Source organism: Heloderma suspectum, chromosome 13 (genome assembly GCF_057233095.1).
Source record: "Heloderma suspectum isolate Gila_16-S chromosome 13, 16-S_ref, whole genome shotgun sequence".
In the NCBI taxonomy this organism is placed as follows: domain Eukaryota; kingdom Metazoa; phylum Chordata; class Lepidosauria; order Squamata; family Helodermatidae; genus Heloderma; species Heloderma suspectum.
In genome coordinates this window covers 2,484,674-2,503,801 of record NC_139470.1, presented here as the reverse complement: position 1 = coordinate 2,503,801, position 19,128 = coordinate 2,484,674, and the positions used below count along the sequence as shown (strand labels likewise).

At 47.7% G+C, this 19,128-nt stretch overlaps 1 protein-coding gene across 3 annotated transcripts in view; it reads left to right on the top strand.

Moving 5' to 3' along the window:
* Positions 1-19,128, top strand: part of FAM222A (family with sequence similarity 222 member A) — a 119,056-nt gene that overhangs the window by 31,054 nt on the left and 68,874 nt on the right. The window contains exon 2 of one of the 3 annotated variants that reach the window (XM_084820281.1): positions 3,428-3,569. The exons of 1 other annotated variant lie outside the window; for it this stretch is intronic. The gene's annotated coding sequence lies outside the window, so the exon portion shown is untranslated. Of the gene's footprint in view, positions 1-1,944; positions 3,570-19,128 lie in introns of those variants that run through there. One more of the 3 variants, XM_084820279.1, reaches the window with a different exon arrangement.

Sequence of the window (19,128 nt, the reverse complement as noted above, 5' to 3'; positions counted from 1 at the left end):
CTGTGCATTTTGCAAACCTCTTCTCCTCACTTGTCACAAACTGTGGACCTCACGCAAACTCTTTTCCTACCTATTTACTGTCAATGTTTATAGACCTTTCACCAGAAAACTGTTCATGAGGCAGATGGAGGAGAGTAGGAAGGGTTGCGGGGAGACCTCACATTGGAAAGCCACCTAACCTTGCCTAAAATATAATGCTGACTTTGAGTCTCCCTGCTTCTCCCTGCCATTAGCTGGGATGTTGTGGAATATTCACAAACTGATGCGGGCGGGGGTGGGGGGGGAGAAACAGCCATAGAACATCGCCAAACAGCATAATTGTTGAGACAGCTGAAAGGTCACTTTGGCTCTGGAGGAGAAGGGGGAAAACTCCCACAGGGTCTAGGAACAGAGGAGAGTCTGCTGTTGGGTAACAGAAAGAGGGGAATTCAGGGAAAGATGGTGAACTGGGGGAGGGGTCAGTGCTCAGTGTAGAGCTCATGCATTGCATGAGAATCCCAGCATTCCTGGCTATTGGCTATGCTGTCTGGGGCTGATGGGAGTTGTAATCCAAATCATCTGGAGGGAACCATGTTGGGGAAGGCTGTGATAGGTCTGTTTGGCCCAGTATTGTCTATCACAAGCCAGCTCCATCGGTTCATATAGGAACAGGGGTGGGCTGAGGAACCCCCAGGAAGCAGGGGGGCTGAAGGAAGGAGGATAGTGTTGGGTTAAGAAGGCAAGTGGGCTCAGCAAGCAGCACGGGGATTGACCAAGGCGGAGTGGTGGTGAGTGGGGGGAAACCTCATATCGGGCCTAGGGACATCGCTGTGGGTGGGAATCAAGGGAGCTCTGGGCGCCAGCCAGGGAAATCGAGAACCGGGGTGGGGCGAGAAATATTTCATACTGATGTGAAGGAAACCGCCAGGCCTCTTTGCTTGCAGCAGGACGTTAGTTAAGCATATTTTTTTGTATTTTTATTTTCAGCAGGATAAAAACCAAACCCAAAGCAACCTGCCTAGCCTCACAAGTGAGCGTTACCTGAGGGGTCCCCCCCCCCGCTGTAGCCCTCACTTCTCATCAGTGGCATCCGTGTCACTTTAAGGTTGTCGGGCTTTTAAAGATCACACGGGGGGTTAGAGGAAAATTACCCTTGACTCTTCCATGCTAATATAATCTCAAACCACATCTTCAGCACTGCAGCTAAAATTGCTTTTTAGATTAACATTTAATTATTAACAGGGTGTGAGCGAGCAAGCGCTCTTTCCCCCAGCAGGCTTGGGGCTTGTGCGTGGGCGGGCGAGCAGGCTGCCTCCCCCGGAACATATTAGGCAGGCCTGATGGAGACATTTGCAGGGGGGCGGGGGGAGAAGGAAGGTCACCGGTGCTCCTGACTGAGGAGCGCGTGTGCTTTATTGCAAGCCTTTGGCAAGGTGCTGTTGAACTTTCCCTTTTTGGGTTTTATTTTATATTTCCCATGATTTACAGAGGGGTGACCTTTCCCCAGATTAACTCATTCCGCCACCAAAACTGTCAGCTTTGCTAATTGAGTTGCTGCTCTTTTTGCTTTCAAGGTTGAGCATAAATTACTCAGTAGTTTCCAGCGTAGCAGCTGGGCAGGGGAAGGGGACCCCCCCCCCAGTCTTCTAACTGCACAGCCTTGGAATGTGTGAGGCAGTAGGGCCTCTGAGCATGTGCAGAATGCATTTGTATCCTTTTCCTGGCTCTCCAAGCTCTTGGGGTTCTGCGAAGCAGCCTCGTGCAGGCTTGGATCCTCAAACCTCTTAGGCTGTTGGGGAGGAACGTCAGTGTTGATGCCTTTGCTTCACTTAGAAATGGGTCAGCAGTTGGTGGCCCTCCAGATGTTTTGGCCTACAAATCCTATCAGCCCTAGCCACCATAGCCAAAGGTGAGGGGTGATGGAAGTTGTAGGCCAAAAGTTGCCCACCCCAGGCTAAAACGTTTTGTGTTGTCTGCTGCTCCAGCGTTGCTGAGGAAAGGGTTTTTGTTTTGTCTTTGGGGAGTATGTTACAGGCAGCTTTTTATTTTTTTCTTACTATTTAAAATATTTCTGAGCAGCCTTTCAGGACAGGAGCCCTCCCAGGATGGTGTACAGCAATAAAATTTATATACTAAAAACTGATATGGCAATCAAAGAGCAGACATTCGTAAAATCAACAAACACCAGCGTGTTACGACGCCTGCAGTGCAATTGTAGCTGCGACCCAGCCCGATAGCTTGACGGTTAGGTCAGGAGCCTGCAAACTATTAGTCCCACGTTGGCGTCTGTTGTGTTGCAAATAGTTCTTGAGTGCTTGCTTTGGTCAAGCAGCGAAGGGCTTGAGAACAGGGTGCAGAGCCGTAGAATTTGGGTAGTTCCACAGTGGCCAGTGTGTCCAGCTCTTCAGTTCATCAGATGCTTTTCAGTGAACATGCAGCACCTAGCACTGGGTTTCGCAGACATGTGTTTTACTGTCAGGTTTAAATGTATTTATTAGTAATACTTATATACTACTTTATATAATAAAACCCCTAAGCGGTTTGCATTTAAATATTAAAAATCACATTTAAAATACGCTATTACCACAATTCTAATTACGGTAACAACACAAGTAAAAATAAGATAGATGGCAATTAATTACAAGCCAGAGAACTTGCCTGGGTGAACACGTGCGTTTCAGGAGGTGTTTGGAACATGCTGTGCTGCGCAGGAGAGGGCTTTCCAGGGCTTGGGTGCCGCCACCGCCATTCTGTTGGTTGCGGAATGGCCAGCAGGGCCTCCTCTCAAGGCCTTAAAGGTTGGCTGGGTGTATATAAGGGGAGGTGATCTGCTAGACAAATGATTAGAAGGTTGGACTTGAAACACGATAATCCTGTGAGGTAGGTTAGGCTGAGAGAGGTTGTGACTGGCCCAGGGTCACCCAGCAGCTGTTGTGGTTGTCCAGGGATTTGAACCCCAGTCCAGGAGTGGGGAACTGTGGCCCTCCAGATGTTGTTGGACTACAACTCCCATTATTATTGACCATGCTAGCTGGGGCTTATTGGAGTTGCAGTTCGCCATCATTTGGAGGGCCACAGCTCCCCACACTTGCCCTAGTCCAGCACTCTGACCACTACAGCATATCGGCTCTTGGTCTGGGTTCAAATCCACTCCTCAGCACTGGTGATTTCTGGGTGACATTGGGCCGGTTGCACCCTTGTTCCTACTGTCCCCCAAACGTAATTACTTCATGGGATTGTTAGGGCGAGAATGAATTTTCTTTGGGGCTGCTTATTATTTAGGCGGCTGCCGACCAGCCCTCTCCTGGGTTGCAGAGTCTCCCGGCTACGCCCCTCTCCGCATTTGTTGCTGTCTGCTGGCAGGTCTCTGAGTCAGCTGCAGACTTTGAGAGTTGCTTCCGTTCCCTCCCCACCAGCGCCTCGCTCCCATTTTCCTTTTATCTCTTAGCCTTGCCTACGAAAGAGCCGGTACCGACAGCCACGCAGCCCTTTATCTCGCCACAGGGACCTTCGCAGAGGCTCATGCCGGAGATAAGGCCCATCTTATCACCCACGGATGTCAGAGAAGGTGCCAAAGAGTTCTGTCACTGGTGTGTTAAGACGGGGGGCGGGGTGTTTTTAAAAGAAAAATTATTAAAGTCACAAAGACCTTGGGCTTATAAATAGCCCCGATTTTAACGATAGGCTTTCAAAATTAGCAGGCGTTAGAGAAGGCTGTGAAATGGGAGCTTATTAAAGAGGCAGTTGCTCTAGAATGAATTTTAGAAGGGCTGCTATTTTTAAAACCTGGAGAGTCTTGGCTGTTGAATATATCCTGTTATATATGGGGAACCTACAGGCAAGAGGGTGGGCTAGTCAGTTGAGTCGGCATGCAAAATTCAGCCATCCCTAGCAGTTGGCACTGCTGACCATCAACAGGATAGCCCTGAGGTCCTGGTATGCCTCCCCGCTCCCTTAATTCGATTAGCTTGTGGAACTCAGGACCATGAGTTGTAATGGTGATGGCCATTAGCTTAGGCAGCTTTAAGAGGGGCATGGACACATTTTTTGGAGAGGAGGGAAGTCGCTAGCCCCAGGTCTATTCCCCAGAGCCCCAAGTGTCAACTGGTGCCCATGCACATTTTCCCGCTCAGCTGAACTGACATGCAGGGGGCAGTTTTAAAGGGGGATTGCAGCTGGGGATGGAAGGGTCAAACCCCCCCCCCCACAATCCCCCCACGTGGCAATTAAACTTAGAAAAAAACCTTCCCGCTGATACCATTGGTATTTTTTTTCTACGCTTGATTTCCATGCAGGGGAGGGGATTTCCACGGGGACAATAGTTGGGGAGCAGAGGGTTAACCCCCTCTCTGCATGCTGTGCTCCCTCCCCCAAATTCCCCCTCCACTTGGCATTAAGCTTAGGAAAAAAAAACCCTCCAATTGTGCCCACATAAGCCTTTTCTAAGCTAAATTCCATGGGTTGGGAGCAATTTTCCTCCAGGAGAGAGCGAGAGAACGGGGAGAGACGTGTGTGTGTGCTTTCTGTGAAATATAAATAAATCCTAGTAATCATAAATGTGCATATTTAGGTATAAATTAGCATATGCAAATTTTAGGCAGGTTTGAATCTTTTGGGCTTGGGCCCCAAATCTTCCAAATGTCCAGCAATATCAGCAATTACTGGTCATGAGGACTGTATGGATCTTCCATGTTTGGAACCAGTGTACCTCTGAGTATGAGATCTTGGGGATGAACAGTGCACAGCTCTGCTGCTCACGTCCTGCTGATCAGCCCTGTAGGAAACGGCCTGCTAGACTAGATGGAGTTTTGGTCTGATCTGGCAGGGCTCTTGTCACTCCAGCTCCCATACCGTGCAGCACTGGCCTTGTCCTTAGGCCCTGGGCTGGGATCTTCTCACTGCCCCTGCCACCTTGCCCTGCTCAACAGGAGAGCACCAGCACCCCCCATAAACCCAGCAAGTATTACAGGAGGGGTCCTCATCTTTTTCAGTGCAGCAGCTTTAATCCCAGCTTACAACACAGAGCCCCTACTTTTTAATAATGTGCCTGTTTTCCTCTGCTCTTTCCTCTCTCCCCCTCTTTGTCTTCTTAAAACAAACATAAAACCAGAAGGAAAAGTTGGCTGTGTTTCTGCTGGCCCAACTCACCTCAGTTTGGCGCACAGCTCAGTTGTGGCTTGTGCCTCACCAGCTGAAGACCAGCCTATGCACTGGTTTTAACTTGGAACCAGGGGCGGGGGGAGCAAGTCTTGCACCTACTGCCTGTTCTTAGGGTGGTGAAAGATGCTGCAGGAGACAAGTGGCACTGAAGCACCACTCCAGGTTCAGGTGCTTTCGTGGCTAATTAAGAGTGGCGTGACCTCTCCTAGCAGCACCGGTCACACGGATTTATTGCGTGGGGGGGATGCTGGCACCAGCAGGGCCTGTTACCTGTTAACTTGTCGCACGAGTTTAGTGACCCAGTGAAGGACACCGGGATCCACAGATACGGTTGCCGATAGTGGTGACCAGAAATTAAATTCTGGGGAACTGACAGGGAAGGCCTCTGGTGCATCCTCTTGCCTCTCAAAATGGTGCCAGGTTGCGTCTTGTGCTAGAATGCAGTGTCAGTGGCTGGAGGGAAGGGTTGCTACAGACGTGTGCATTTTGCACCCAGTAGACCTCTTCTGTTTGTTTTAACATCCTGCACAACGGGCTCAAATAAGCACTTATTTTGCTTCCTGGAGTTGGAAGCACAAGCACTGGCTTTTGCTGGCCACAAAAAATAAGTGGCTGACTTCCAACCCCAACTATAATTTGTGGGCCGTTGGAGGGAAGCTTCCTTCCTCCCAGAAAACTCTGCAAGAGATACCTGGGAGAGTGAAGACCAACCTCCAAGTTTGAGGGCCTGTTGGTCCTAATGTCTGAGCCTTGAGGTGGGCTGCAGCTTTTAACTTGGTTGTAAGGGGCAAGCTTTGCATGATGAAGGTGCTGCAGTGTGATGGTTTAGCATTTTTAAATTGTTTTAAGTTTTAATTGTAAGTTGCCTATGGTGACCTATTAGGGCCAAAAAGTAACTCATGTTCATAAAATACATTTTAAAAATAAAACCTCTGTTTTAAAATACCTTGGGTGGCTGGACCCTTATTTGAGGCTCTGGGCAGGTTGAGTGCTAAAATTCTAGCATGATTCGTGCTGAGAGTTACACATGAGGGGCCTGCATTTTAAGTCCTGCTGTTGCCCTGGATTTCATGTGGCTGTGCGGGAGTCGTTCTCTGTTCCGGGTCAGTAAAAGAACAAATCACAGTGACCTGTGTCAGGGTTGTTGCGGAGTTGCAGTTTGCCAGTTGAAAATGCTGTGTATGTAGTTACTCAGCAGTCCGGGGTAATCCAGTCCTATAGATGTTTGGTGCCCTTTCACTGTCGTTGCTTTTAACCCTGGGCTGCAATGCAGCCAGTTGAGAGATCCCAAATTTAACCCCAGGATAAAGTGTGTGGTGCGTGTGTTGTTAAATGCAGGTCATCCATTCCCATATTACAACAGAGATAAAACAGAGAGGCTGCAATTAACCCAGGGCAGTGCACAGCTTTAAGCTCCCTGCCCCTCCACAACCACCTGTCATATGGGGATTATGGTACTGGCCTGTCTTACAGGGTTGTTGCTTTAACAATGATTGAGTTATGTATGTGAAGGGCTTTGAGCGCTGTAGGTATTTTTGTTAAGGGAATATTAATTTTGTCTTGGGAGGAGTTTTTCGATACTTAAAGGAAAACAGTTTCATCCTTTCTAACTCATCATCAGGGGAAGCCTCTGCTCCTGTTTCCTTCAACAGTTATTCACATAATGTCTGGGTTTGGACGATCATGGAGGTAAAAGAAGCCATCATGACTTCTTCCTCCTGCCTTCATGCGTGCTGTGCGCGTGTCTGTAATTTGCATAATAACCAGCACTGCAGCACAAGTTGCTGAACCCAGCACGGTGGGGGTGGCTTTGTACCTACCCTACAACCCACAGCATGCAGTAGGGGTTGTGGGGTGAGTACAAAGCCGCCACATTGGGTTCGGATGACACGGCAACCCGAGCTGCAGAGCAGGTAATTATGCAAACTATGCTTTCATGTGCGGCACGCAAAGCCAAGATGGCTTCTTTATTTATTAAATGAAATTATTTATTTATTTATTTATTACATTTCTTAATCGCCCATCTGGCTGGTCACCCAGCCACTTTTACCCCAGTGATCATCCAGACACCCCCAATGTGTCATGAACTTTGTAGACTTCACTCTCTTAAGATGTGGTGAGGAGGGCCACTTAAATTTATAAAAGGGGCTAGGAAGCTGGTATATATAAAGTCAGACTGTTTGTCCATCTGTTGACAGATAAGTGGACCCTGCCACAAAATGTTGCAGCGTGGTGTTCAGAATGCCAGCCATGTCCTCCACGATACTCCATCCATTTCCCCCCAACCCCGAACAAGTCAGGCAGCATTCTGTGGCCACTGGGCATGCTCAGCTGGTTTTGGGTCCCCTCCCCCCTTAGTTTTTTTCCCCCTTCTCTAAGGATTTTTTGGACTCCTGCAAAACTTGGGGTTCCTCCCCTGAGCCTGCTGATGATACCCTCCTCTTGTGCATGGGCGGCGCTGTTTTGGCTACATAAGGACCAGCACTTGGAGAATTGAGTTTGCGGTTAGCACATAGAATGGTGGTGTTAGTCACCATGAAATGTTGCTTCCCGTTTTTTGACAGGTCTTTTCTCTTTAGAAAATCTCTTAGGACTGACTTCATATTGTGTATTTGTGCTGGTTTTGGATTTTTACATTGATATCTTTTACTCTGTTTTTGATATGTGATGTATTTTAATTTGATTGCTTTTGTGTGGCTGCTCTGATTCATGAGCCGCTTTGGGGAAAAATATTTTAACAGGTAGGGTATCAGTGATTAAAATAATCCCTAGTTCAAATCTTGCCTTTGCCCCCATCTCTCCCCCTTCCCTCCCCATGATGAGGATAATAATGCTGACTTTATAGGATTGTTGAAAGGATTGCAGCTAGATAATGCATGTGAAACACTATGAACACATGGAAGCGCTATATAAATGTTATGTGTTGTTGTTGCTTATTAGTTTTTATGTATTGTTATTAAAATAAATAAAACTGCCATGTACCGATGCAGTCCATCTCTTAGGAACATCGGAAGCTACCATCTACCGAGTCAGACCCTTGGTCCATCTAGCCCAGTACTGTCGACACTGACTGGCAGCAATGGCTGTCCAGAGTTTCAGGCAGGAGGCTTTCCTAGCACTACCTGGAGATGCTGCTGGGGATCGAACCTGGGACCTTCTGCCTGCAAAGCAGGGGCTCTGCCATTGAGCTACGGCCCCTCCCCACCATGTACAGATGCAGTCTGTCTCTTAGTACTGGATATTTGGGGAACAACAGGGGAAGGCTGTTGCTTTCACACTTTGCTTTTAAACTTCCTTGAAGCACCGTACTACCCACCGTCAGAGACAGACTGGACTTGGTTGGCTTTTGGTCTGATCCAGCAAGGCAGCGCATGCTTTGATGTGTGGTCTGTCCTGAGTGAGCATCCCAATCTGCTCTGCATTGGGCCCTTCAAGGCTGTAGTCCAGGTGGGAAACATGTGGCCCTTCAGATGTTTTGCCCTACAACTCCCATCAGCCCTGGCCAACATAGCCAGTGGTGACGCATGCTGGGAGTTGCAGTCCAACATCATCTGGAGGGCCAGAAGTCCATTCTCGCTTTGCTCCTTCGCTAACAAATCACAAGCAAAAGAGAGACATCCCAAACACAGGACACAGTTGTCAGGAAGGGGACATTGCTGAGCCTTCTCTCTCTCTTTCTCTGCCCAGAGCCAGCTTGAAACAAAATCTGGGGTGATTGGGAATTAGTTCAAATGCCAGTGGTGCTAACTAAGCTAATGTTAAGCATTTGAACAGCTCAGTGTCCAGTTCCCATCTGCTGATTCACTGCCTCTCGTGCCCCCCCCCCCCTGCCCCGCTTTCCAAAAAGCCCTAGACAGGTGGCCTTCGTGTTCTGGGACCCTGCTGCTGCCCTTGCTCGTACAGAGCACATGAGATTGGTGGGCACCAGGGGAGGAGGCTCCCTCATGGCCAAATCCTGAGGCAGGAGTTAAGGATACAGGAGGTTGCAGTTTTGCAGGGTTAATGTCTCGATGTGTGGGAGGAAGCAGGGTCATAGGGAGTGGGGATTTTTGCAACTCTCAGGCTGGCACACAGTTTGCCTGTCCTGCTAGGAATTAGGAATTGTATTTTTCCCTGGCCCCATCTGGAATGTTTTTGCTCTTGCAGATTTCTTCCGTGTTGTGATCTGACAGATCTTGTCCCATAAACTCCACTTTTGTAGGTCTCGTGCCCGCTCTTGTCCTGTGGCATAACTTGTCCTTTGCCTCATGCCGGATAATTCATCCTCTCCCTAGCCAACAAACTGCAGGGGGCAGCACATTGCACGAGGTATTGGCCGCAGCCCAGCGGCAGAGCCCCGCGTCGTGCACAGAAGGTCCCTGGCTTGGTCCCCGGCGGCATCTCCAAGCAGGGGTGGAAAATTTCCTGCCTGAAACTCTGGAGAGCTGCTGCCAGTTGGTGTCGACATGCTGGGCTAGATGGACCAAGGGTCTGACTCTGTATAAGGTAGCTTCCTATGTTCTTCTGAATAAACAAAATGAACTGAGAAATCCAGGTAAGATTTGGCAGATTAGTTCAGGTGCTAACGCTGAGTTAGCCTTCCTTGGCACTTTGATCAACAGTCTCACAGGACCCATCTCCTAGGCCCGCTCTGAGTCTTTCCCCCTGGCCCCCAATCCTCCATCTTTCTATGTCTTCCTCTGCCCTGTTTCTCAACTCAGTGCCTCCTCTGCCTGATCTTTTTCCTGCAGGCCTGTGCCTCCTCCCAACTTTTAACCATCCTTTCCTTCAATTCAGTCAATGGCTAACTCTGCCACCCTCTTACTCAGTTACGCTATTCCAGCCTCTGTCAGCCTCCATGTCTTTGTACTGCACTGTGACACAGCATTTAGTTGCTGACACATTTTTGCTGTGCAGTTGCATTTGTGCACATTCCATGACATCACAGCACAGATTAGCCAATAAGCTGGGGAGGCTTGCCGGCAAATGCAAACTTGTTTTTACCCTGTTACTCAGATCTACCTAGTTCTGTGTTGGCATGAATACTACCATTTTCTGGGTCCAAGTGTGGTAGACCTCCCAGGCTCAAGAACTGTAATAATAGGCTTTGCTCCTTTTGTAATTCTAAGAGCTTTCTGTTCCCAAAGAGTCTGGGTGTTCCTCGTGCATAGCTAATTATTCCCCCACCATACTCCTTCCTGGAGTGCGGCAGGTAGTTCCCCTCCCAGCTTTTGTGGGTGGCAGACCATCAAAAAATGCTAGAATTGGTTCTCCAAGGTGAGGAGGGGAGGGGGGCATGTGGATTTGCCAGGGGGATTAATGTAAAGCGCCAGCCAGAAAGAAGCCTGGAGTGGGGACAGCAGCAATCACATCCTTATGCTAGAGACCCAGATGGCGAGTACCTGTTGGCCGGTCACCAAGAGTTAGAGAAGACAGCAGGTGGGATGAGGCTTATGATGAGGGATGGGCTGGAGATTGGAGCAGTGCTGTTGCCTCACGAGGGAGGTGGTTAAAAGCAATTTCTGCAGAGCTGGAGCCTTGAAGGCTCGGAGCTTGGGAAGCTGCAACTGGGGACCTCTGTACACAGCAAGGGAGCCAGGACACGCGACCCTTGGTTTCAGAAAGCACTGAGATTTTGCAACAAAAATGTAAGAAGTTCTCTTACGCTGTCGGGCTCCTCTAGCCCAGTATTTTCTGCTCTGCCTTTTAAAGCTGCAAATGCCAGGCATGGCACCTGAGCCCCTCTGCATGCAAATGCATGTCTTTTGCCCTGAGCTCCGGCCCATCGTTCTGCTTTGAGGGGCTGTGAAGAGGACTAATGAGCCATCCTAGAATTAGAGGCAGTTGGCCTAGCCTCCTTGCTGCCTGGAGACACAGCATGATACCCATAAACTGAGAGAAAATCAGGATCTGTACTGCAAAACCTGTAACATGTGCAGCTTGCATGAATTGCATCTGATTGCACCGTAACAGTTCCACCTCTCCTGCCTCCTCTTGTACACTCTGCGGTTTTGTTGGGCGGTAGTGTGTCTTCCTCCCAATGCACTTGTGGTCTGCCAGCTCTCAGTGTGACTAGGCCAAAGTTGTGATCCTGGCGATGCAGAGGTGAGCAAGTGGAAGGCTGACAGTCTGTTCCATGTGTGTGTGCGTGTTTTCCCCCAGCTACATAATTTCTGGCTGATTGTGACAGCATATTTTAAAATTACCAGAAATCAAAGCCGGAAAATGGATACCGCTGCTTTTTACCGCGAGTTGCATTAACAAGGGATACATAACGAATGCTCCTTTCTCTGTGTGCGTCTCCTTTTCTTAAAGGCAGTAATAGGAGAAAATTGGTTTTGAAACAGAATAAAAGTGCCTTTCAGGGGGAAATCGCTTCTTTCAAGGTACCTTTGCAGAAAGTAAAATAGTCAGTGATGAAAGGTGGTTGTGTGATTGTCTTTCTTTTTGGGGAGAGAAGGAGAGGCTGGTACAGATGGGGAAAGAGGAGATTGGGATAATTACATGGTAATGAACTCTTGTTGTGAAATTAGCATCTTAAGAAAAATAGTGAAAAGGGCTTTTATTCATGAATACTTCATTAGCAGGAGGAAAGTGGACCAATTGGTAACTCCAGGCACCTGTTCCGGATTAAATAACTTTTCTCTTGGCCCACCTTTCCCTTGAAGGTGTATCATGTTTTGCTGAGCTTCTTGGCCCTCTTGAAATGGATCTTTCTGGATTGTTTTGAAAGGGGCCACAGAGGGGCTTCCGTACGCCAAACAGGGTTGCTTCAGAAAAGTGCTAGCTTGTTTGCAATTTTGCGAAGAATTGAAAACAAAGTCAGCCTCCCTACTTGAGGGAAATGATTGTGTAAGTTTAAGCATAGTATGCTCACAAAACACATGGACAAATATTCCATCATCATCATCTGAAAGGGGATTTTATTTATTTACTTACTTACTTACTTACTTACTTACTTACAATATTGATATACCGCTCCACATCCAAACATCTCAGAGCGGTGAACAGCAGATAGGATAAAAGAGTAGGAACACCATGTTAAAATAATTACTCTATTTTTAAAAGAATCAGAGTTCTAACAAACCATGTTTTGACAAACCATGGCTGGTCACTCAAGGAAGGCCTCCCAAAATAACAATGTCTTCAGGAGGTGCCAGAAGCAACACAATGTTGGCACCTGCCTGACCTCCAAAGGCAGGGAATTCCATAGGAAGGGGGCCACCACACTGAAGGCTGTTTCAGTGGTGGACTCCAGTCAGACCATAGGTCCACTGCTTTATAAAGCAGTCCTCAGTTTTCAGGAAAAATACTTAATCATTTGAATGAAAATGTAAGCGAGAATAAGTTGAATGTAACTAAGAAAGAAAGCTCTAGAATTGGCATAATTTCTCCTTCTGCACACCAGTGAGCGTTGCTTCTAAATACAATTTTTGTTTAGTTTTCTGTATCTTATTGTTCAATCAGTAACAGCTATTTTTATACACCAATCCTTTTTACGTTTTCAGTAAAATTGTAAAAAAAAAATATAGAAAGATGGTAAAGTAACCAGGTTTCATTCAGCCCCCTCTTCCCTGGGTTTTCTTGCAGACACTCCACGGGGTTCCAGACAAAGGTGTTTATTGTCTGCTTAATAAACACCTGCTTTATTCACATAATTTTACAGGGGATCCAGATGATGTATTAAATTTGTAACCCTCCTGTGTTTTCCTACTGCCTCTTCTGTCTTTTTTTAAAGAGAAAAAATATCTGAAAGTGGAAAAGATGGAATAGCTGCGCAATGACTTTTGATTTGTAGTGGTAGGGGAGCTCCTTCTGGCATGGGTGGTGGTGGTCTCCCATTTGAAAGACTGCCCACAGGACAAGAACCGGCAAACAGGGTCTGTCTAGAAATGGAAGCCTCTGCTAGCTACTGTCATAAATTATAAAGTGCCTAAGCGCTGGGTGCTGTGCAGTAACTGAGTTTAAAAAGATGAATTTTGAAGTCTTTGTGCTTGCCATCATAAAAATAAATACATTTTGGGGTTGATGGAGGGACAAGAGAAGGTGAAGGCAAGGGAAAGGTTGGAGCTAACATATGAGCACACTTGATGCCTGAATCCATGGCAGGCCTGGCCACTGCTCATTGCAGCGAGACAGAGAAACTTCCAGGAGTGGCTGCCGCGCATTGTTTTGTGTGTTGTTTAAAGAACTGTTCGTTTAATCAGTAAACCTGCTGCCCCTCAGCACCCTGAATTTTTGTCCAGAGCCTTTCTGTTGTTTGTTTCAGACCATTTTTAGATCTCTTTTCTTTCAGAAGAAGCTCCACAACTGGCAACCAGGGCGGCCTAGTTAAGGCCGAAGCCTCTCATAGAGTAGAAGCTCTCTCGGTCAAGCGGCCTCTCCTGGCGCCTGCTGGCTTATGCCGCGCCTGCCCGCCCTCTGCGTAGAGATCACAGAGTTCCCTCACGAGGTTGCTTGTTTCCCGTGTAATGAGGGGGAGAAGGCACGAGATTGAAAATAGCGCACATCTGTTTGGGTGCGAGCGAGCAGGCAAGAAAGGCGAGGGATAAGGCAGGGAGCGAGCAATTCGCTCGTGTCCACACTAATTTATCAGCCGGGAGACGAAGGCAAGCCATTTCCGCCAACGACTGTCCGTTGTGTTCAGGGGGAAGGACGTTCGACTAAATCGCGCTGACATAACCATTAACCAGTTCACTCCAGTTAAAGGAGACAGAGTCCATGCTCCGACTTTATTAGCAGTGATGGGGAAACCTCCCCAGAGGGCAGGTGGAGAAAAATCCTGTGGCAGCTGAAAGCAGAACAGAGGATAACTTTCCTCCCTCGCACTTCTAGGTGGGAGGCGGGCCGGTGGCATCCATCTCTTTGAGGTTACTGAGGTGCACTCACCAGCCAAAATCTTCCAGACGAAGGCTTTTACTTACCCCATCATGTCTGATCATCTTGCGATTCCCATTTCGGCCAAGCACTTCACCTGAGGATGCCTGTTGTCAGATGGCTGTGTTTTCTTTCCTTGTAAATGGGATTTATGCAACGGAATATTGCATCTGCTTTCCATTGACTGCATTCTCAATTTAAAACTTCATTGCCATGCATTTATTCTTCTGGCACTGTTTCCTTCCCCCCCTCTTCCACTGTTGAAATTTAGATTGTAAACTCTTCAGGACAGAAGGCCTTTTTGGCTTACTTTAACATACATAGCATTTTAAGGGGTAATATCACCATAAGAAATAATAATAAATCATTACTAATGATGATCTGAGGGCCGCAGTGGCTTAGTGGTTAAGACGCTGAACTGCAGACTGGAAGGTCGGCAGGACAGCAGTTCGAGACCCGAGTGCCGCGTGACGGAGTGAGCTCCCGTCTTCAGTCCCAGCTTCTGCCAACCTAGCAGTTCGAAAGCAAGAAATTGCAAGTAGATAAATAGGTACCGCCTCGGCGGGAAAGGTAACAGCGCTCCGTGCGCCTCGGTGTTCAGTCATGCCGGCCACATGACCACGGAAGCGTCTTCGGACAGCACTGGTTCTTGGGCTTAGAAATGGAGATGAGCACCACACCCTAGAGTCAGACACGACTGGTTGGGGACATCTTTACCTTTACCTTTTTTTAAATGATGATCTACTTGGTTTAGGCTGCCACTCTTTTTTGCTGAGATACTTTAAAAGAAAGCATTTCCTTACATGTAAAGGTAATACTGGATGAAGTTGACGGGCAGTTTCAAGAGGATGGTGGAGTTTGCCCGGGGTAAGGGAGGAGGAATCCCATGTAGGCTGGCTTCACTGCTATGGAGTGATATACTCCAGATCAGGTATTCAGCCTTGCCCACAAAGGGGAAACTGAGTTTCACAAACCTTTGGGGCCCTTGAGGTTGATGATGAGCTTTTGACAGACATCTGTTGCAGGTGATTTGGGTTGCACTGAAGAAGCTTCTTCAGCTGGGTGATGGTTGCCTTGGAGTCCTAACTTGTCTTTCGGCTGTAGTGAGTTAGCTGGAGCATTTTGTTGATGCCATTGCTATTGCTGTTTCCGTGTGGCTTGGATGGCATGGGCCATCTCTGGCGAAGCTGGTGTTAGATGCTTTCTGTTGGTTCTTACTGTAGACCTTCAAAGGCCTCTGTTGTTTTGCTCCTGTCTATCCCACTCTTCGTGTTGTTTTCTCTCTTTTAGGATCCTGGCTCTCCGCAAACTCAAAATGGCATCTTCTCTTCTCTGTGCTTTCCTTACCTCCTGAGGTAAAGATTTGGCTCCTCGGGCCTGAGCTTCTGCAACCCTGATCTAGACTAATATTATCTGCTCATACTGTCAGCAGCTCCCTGGTGGCTCAAACCGGGGGTCTTTCCTAGCCTTGCTTGTTCCAGAGAACCTTTTAAACTGGAGATTGTTGTTGTTGTTGTTCAGTTGTTCAGTCGTGTCCGACTCTTCGTGACCCCATGGACCATAGCACGCCAGGCCTCCCTGTCCTCCGCTATGTCTTCCTGTCCCGTCTCCCCGGCCGCGAAACAAAAAGTAAAAAAAAAAGCGCGTACACAAATGTACGCATATTTTGGCACGTCTAGTCTACGTAAAGATTTACGTAGACTACGGCGAAAATAAGGGCAATGCAAATAGCGTTCCCTTATTTTCGCCGTAGTCTCCGTAAATCTTTACGTAGACTACGGCGAAAATAATGGCAATGCAAATAGCGTTCCCTTATTTTCACCGTAGTCTATGTAAATCTTTACGTACGCTAGATGTGCCAAACTAAGGAACGCAAATGGCGGCGCCCCATGGGCTCCGCCATTTGCTTACGCGCTTTTTTTTTTCAAAGTCAGCCGTGATAGGCTACGTGATGATTTACGTAGCCTATCACGGCTGACTTTGAAAATCTAGCCGTGATAGGCTACGTGAATCGTTACGTAGCCTATCACGGGTGGTTTTTTTTTTTTTACTTTAGTTTTTTTTTTTTTACTTTAGTTTTTTTTTTTTTTTTTGCAATGGCGGTGGTGGCAGCCGGTTGGGAGAGCGGCCGCCGCCCCCGCTCAACTGCCGCCGGGACCCACCGCCGAGAGGGACATTCGCCGAAGGTAAGTCCCGTCCCGGGGGGGGCGGGGGGCCAGCAGAGAATTTCCCAACCAACTTCGGGGGGCCGAATGCGTCGGCGCTCGGCCTCCCGAAGATTCGGGGAGAAATTCTCCGCCATCCCTAATCTAGCCATCTCAACCTCTGCCATCCCTTTCTCCTTTTGCCTTCAATCTTTCCCAGCATCAGGGTCTTTTCCAGGGAGTGTTCTCTTTGCATTAGGTGGCCAAAATATTTGAGCTTCCGCTTCATTATCTGTCCTTCCAATGAGCACTCAGGGTTGATTTCCTTTAGGATGGACTGATTTGACCTCCTTGCAGTCCAGGGGACTCGTAAGAGTCTTCTCCAGCACCACAGTTCAAAAGCATCAATTCTTTGGCGCTCAGCCTTCCTTATAGTCCAGCTCTCACAGCCATACGTTACTACTGGGAAAACCATAGCTTTGATTAGATGGACCTTAGTCGGCAAGGTGATGTCTCTGCTTCTTACTATGCTGTCTAGGTTGGCCATAGCTTTCCTCCCAAGGAGCAAGCGTCTTTTAATTTCATGGCTACAGTCAACGTCTGCGGTGATCTTGGAGCCCAAGAAAATAAAATCTGTCACTGCTTCCATTTCTTCTCCTTCTATATGCCAGGAAGTGATGGGGCCAGATGCCATGATCTTAGTTTCTTTAATGTTGAGTTTCAAACCAGCTTTTGCACTCTCCACTTTCACCCTCAACAAGAGGCTCTTGAGATCCTCTTCGCTTTCTGCCATTGGGGTGGTATCGTCTGCGTATCTGAGGTTGTTGATAATTCTCCCAGCAATCTTAATTCCGACCTGTGATTCATCCAACCCGGCGTTTCTCATGATGTACTCTGCATATAAGTTAAATAAGCAGGGCGACTATATGCAGCCTTGCCGTACTCCTTTCCCAATTTTGAGCCAATCGGTTGTTCCATGTCTGGTTCTTACTGTTGCTTCTTGACCCTCGTACAGGTTTCTCAGGTGACAGGTAAGGTGGTCTGGTACTCCCATCTCTTTGAGAATTTGCCAGAGTTCGTTGTGATCCACACAATCAAAGGCTTTAGTGTAGTCAGTGAAGCAGAAATAGACGTTTTCTGGAATTCCCTTGCTTTCTCCATGATCCAGCGAATGTTGGCGATTTGATCTCTACTTCCTCTGCCTCTTCGAAACCCAGCTTGTACTTCTGGTAGTTCTCTGTTCACATACTGCTGAAGCCTAGCTTGTAGGATTTTGAGCATCACCTTGCTGGCATGTGATATGAGCGCAAACTGGAGATACCGGGGATTAACTTTGGGACCTTTTGCATGGGAAGGCCACAGGTTACAGGCAGTTTCTAGCCCCAGGTGTTGGGGAAGATGGGATTTGAGCCCAAGGGATGAGCTGAGGGCTGTTAACAGTATGCCACAGTGGCTTCTCCTTCCATTGGTATAAATGCCTGGTTTAAAACCCACCTCTTCATCTGGCGTTCTAAAACTGTTCAACCTCCTATGCTTTCCCCCTCCATTCTCCTTCCTGTGTGTATCTAATTCCTTTAAGTTATAAATCTGAAGGCACAGCCTGTACCTTTTTCATTTTTTTTGTCGTACACATCTTGGTTTCTGTAGCCATTCTAGAAATCCCATATACTGACAGGAAACTCATTCTCAGTGTATGGATCCTTATATAGCCAGAATGGCACCATCCACACACAAGAGGGAGGTATCAGCTTGATGGAAAACCCCAAATTTGCAGAAGTTCAAAAAATAGTGGGTGTCGGGGGACTCTGAAACAGCCCAGTGAGTACTGACAATGTCAGTGAGTGCAAATGCTGATAAGGGTAAAAAGCAAAACAAAACCATAAGGTGGGGAGACAGGGAATGGAATAGTGTCTCCTAGAAAAAGGTATGGCTGGCTAAAACACTGAACGGGGTACTCCATACGACAACATTTTGTTGCAGGCCCCACTTGTAAATCAGATCAGAGCAAGAATCCATATGCTCCAATGTCTTGTCTCCAGCTTGCTTGCCAGATGCCTGTTGGCAATTTGCAAGCAGGGTATGAAGCCTTCCCGTTTGCTGGGTTTGGGGATCCGGTATGTAGAGAGATACTGTCTGTTCATGGTGGTTTCCTTTAGCTCTTGAGTCTTACAGCCTTTGATAGACCTGCCCTCAGTGAATTTGGTTAATCTTTCCCGCATTTGCGGTTGTGTGCTGTGTGCGCGGCAAGGTGGTGACTTTGCAAATCTGGACAGTACTGGCGAAAGAGTCCTGGGTTGTGTTGAACCTGGCATGCGTGCACTTAGCCAGATGTATTGTAACAGAGGCAAACAAATGTGTGTTCATGTATACAGAGTTTTGAATAATCCCAGGGTGTGGGTGTATGTTTGCTTTCATTGCAAGCAGAAGGTAAGGGTTACAGGAAGGAAGGAAGTCCTAGGGAAATGAGAATCCTTTGTCAATGACTCTTAATTTCCTTCCCCTGTCCCCTTCTCATGTTGGCAGTAGGAGATGATCAAAGGGCTTCATTTGCTAAGCCCCCACCTTTCTTCCTGACTCACCCCCCCCCCATCCATGCTGAGATCACAGACTAGGGGGCTACTAACAGGTTTGGGCTACAACTCAATTTCCAGTTCTCTACTGAGCAAATATGCTATAGGGAAAATGTGAGTTGGGGGCACCCAAAGGTGGAGTTGCAAGAGGGTGGGGGCTGAATAGAATTAACGGGTCAAGTCTTTGGATTCTGCGTATCTAGTACAATGCAGAGCACTGAACCAGCAGTGAGAGATGCTGAGATGAGTTAGGAGATCTCTCTTGTGACACCCCATTTTGCTTATGAAATGGTGGATCAATTCAGAAATTGTGTCCAACCTCCAAACCATAGTTCTGGGGAGCAGGGATGGTCTGCAGGTTTCCACACTCCCTGTCTGTCTCTCCCCCCCCCCCCATTTTGTTAGTTTCCTCCTTGCGT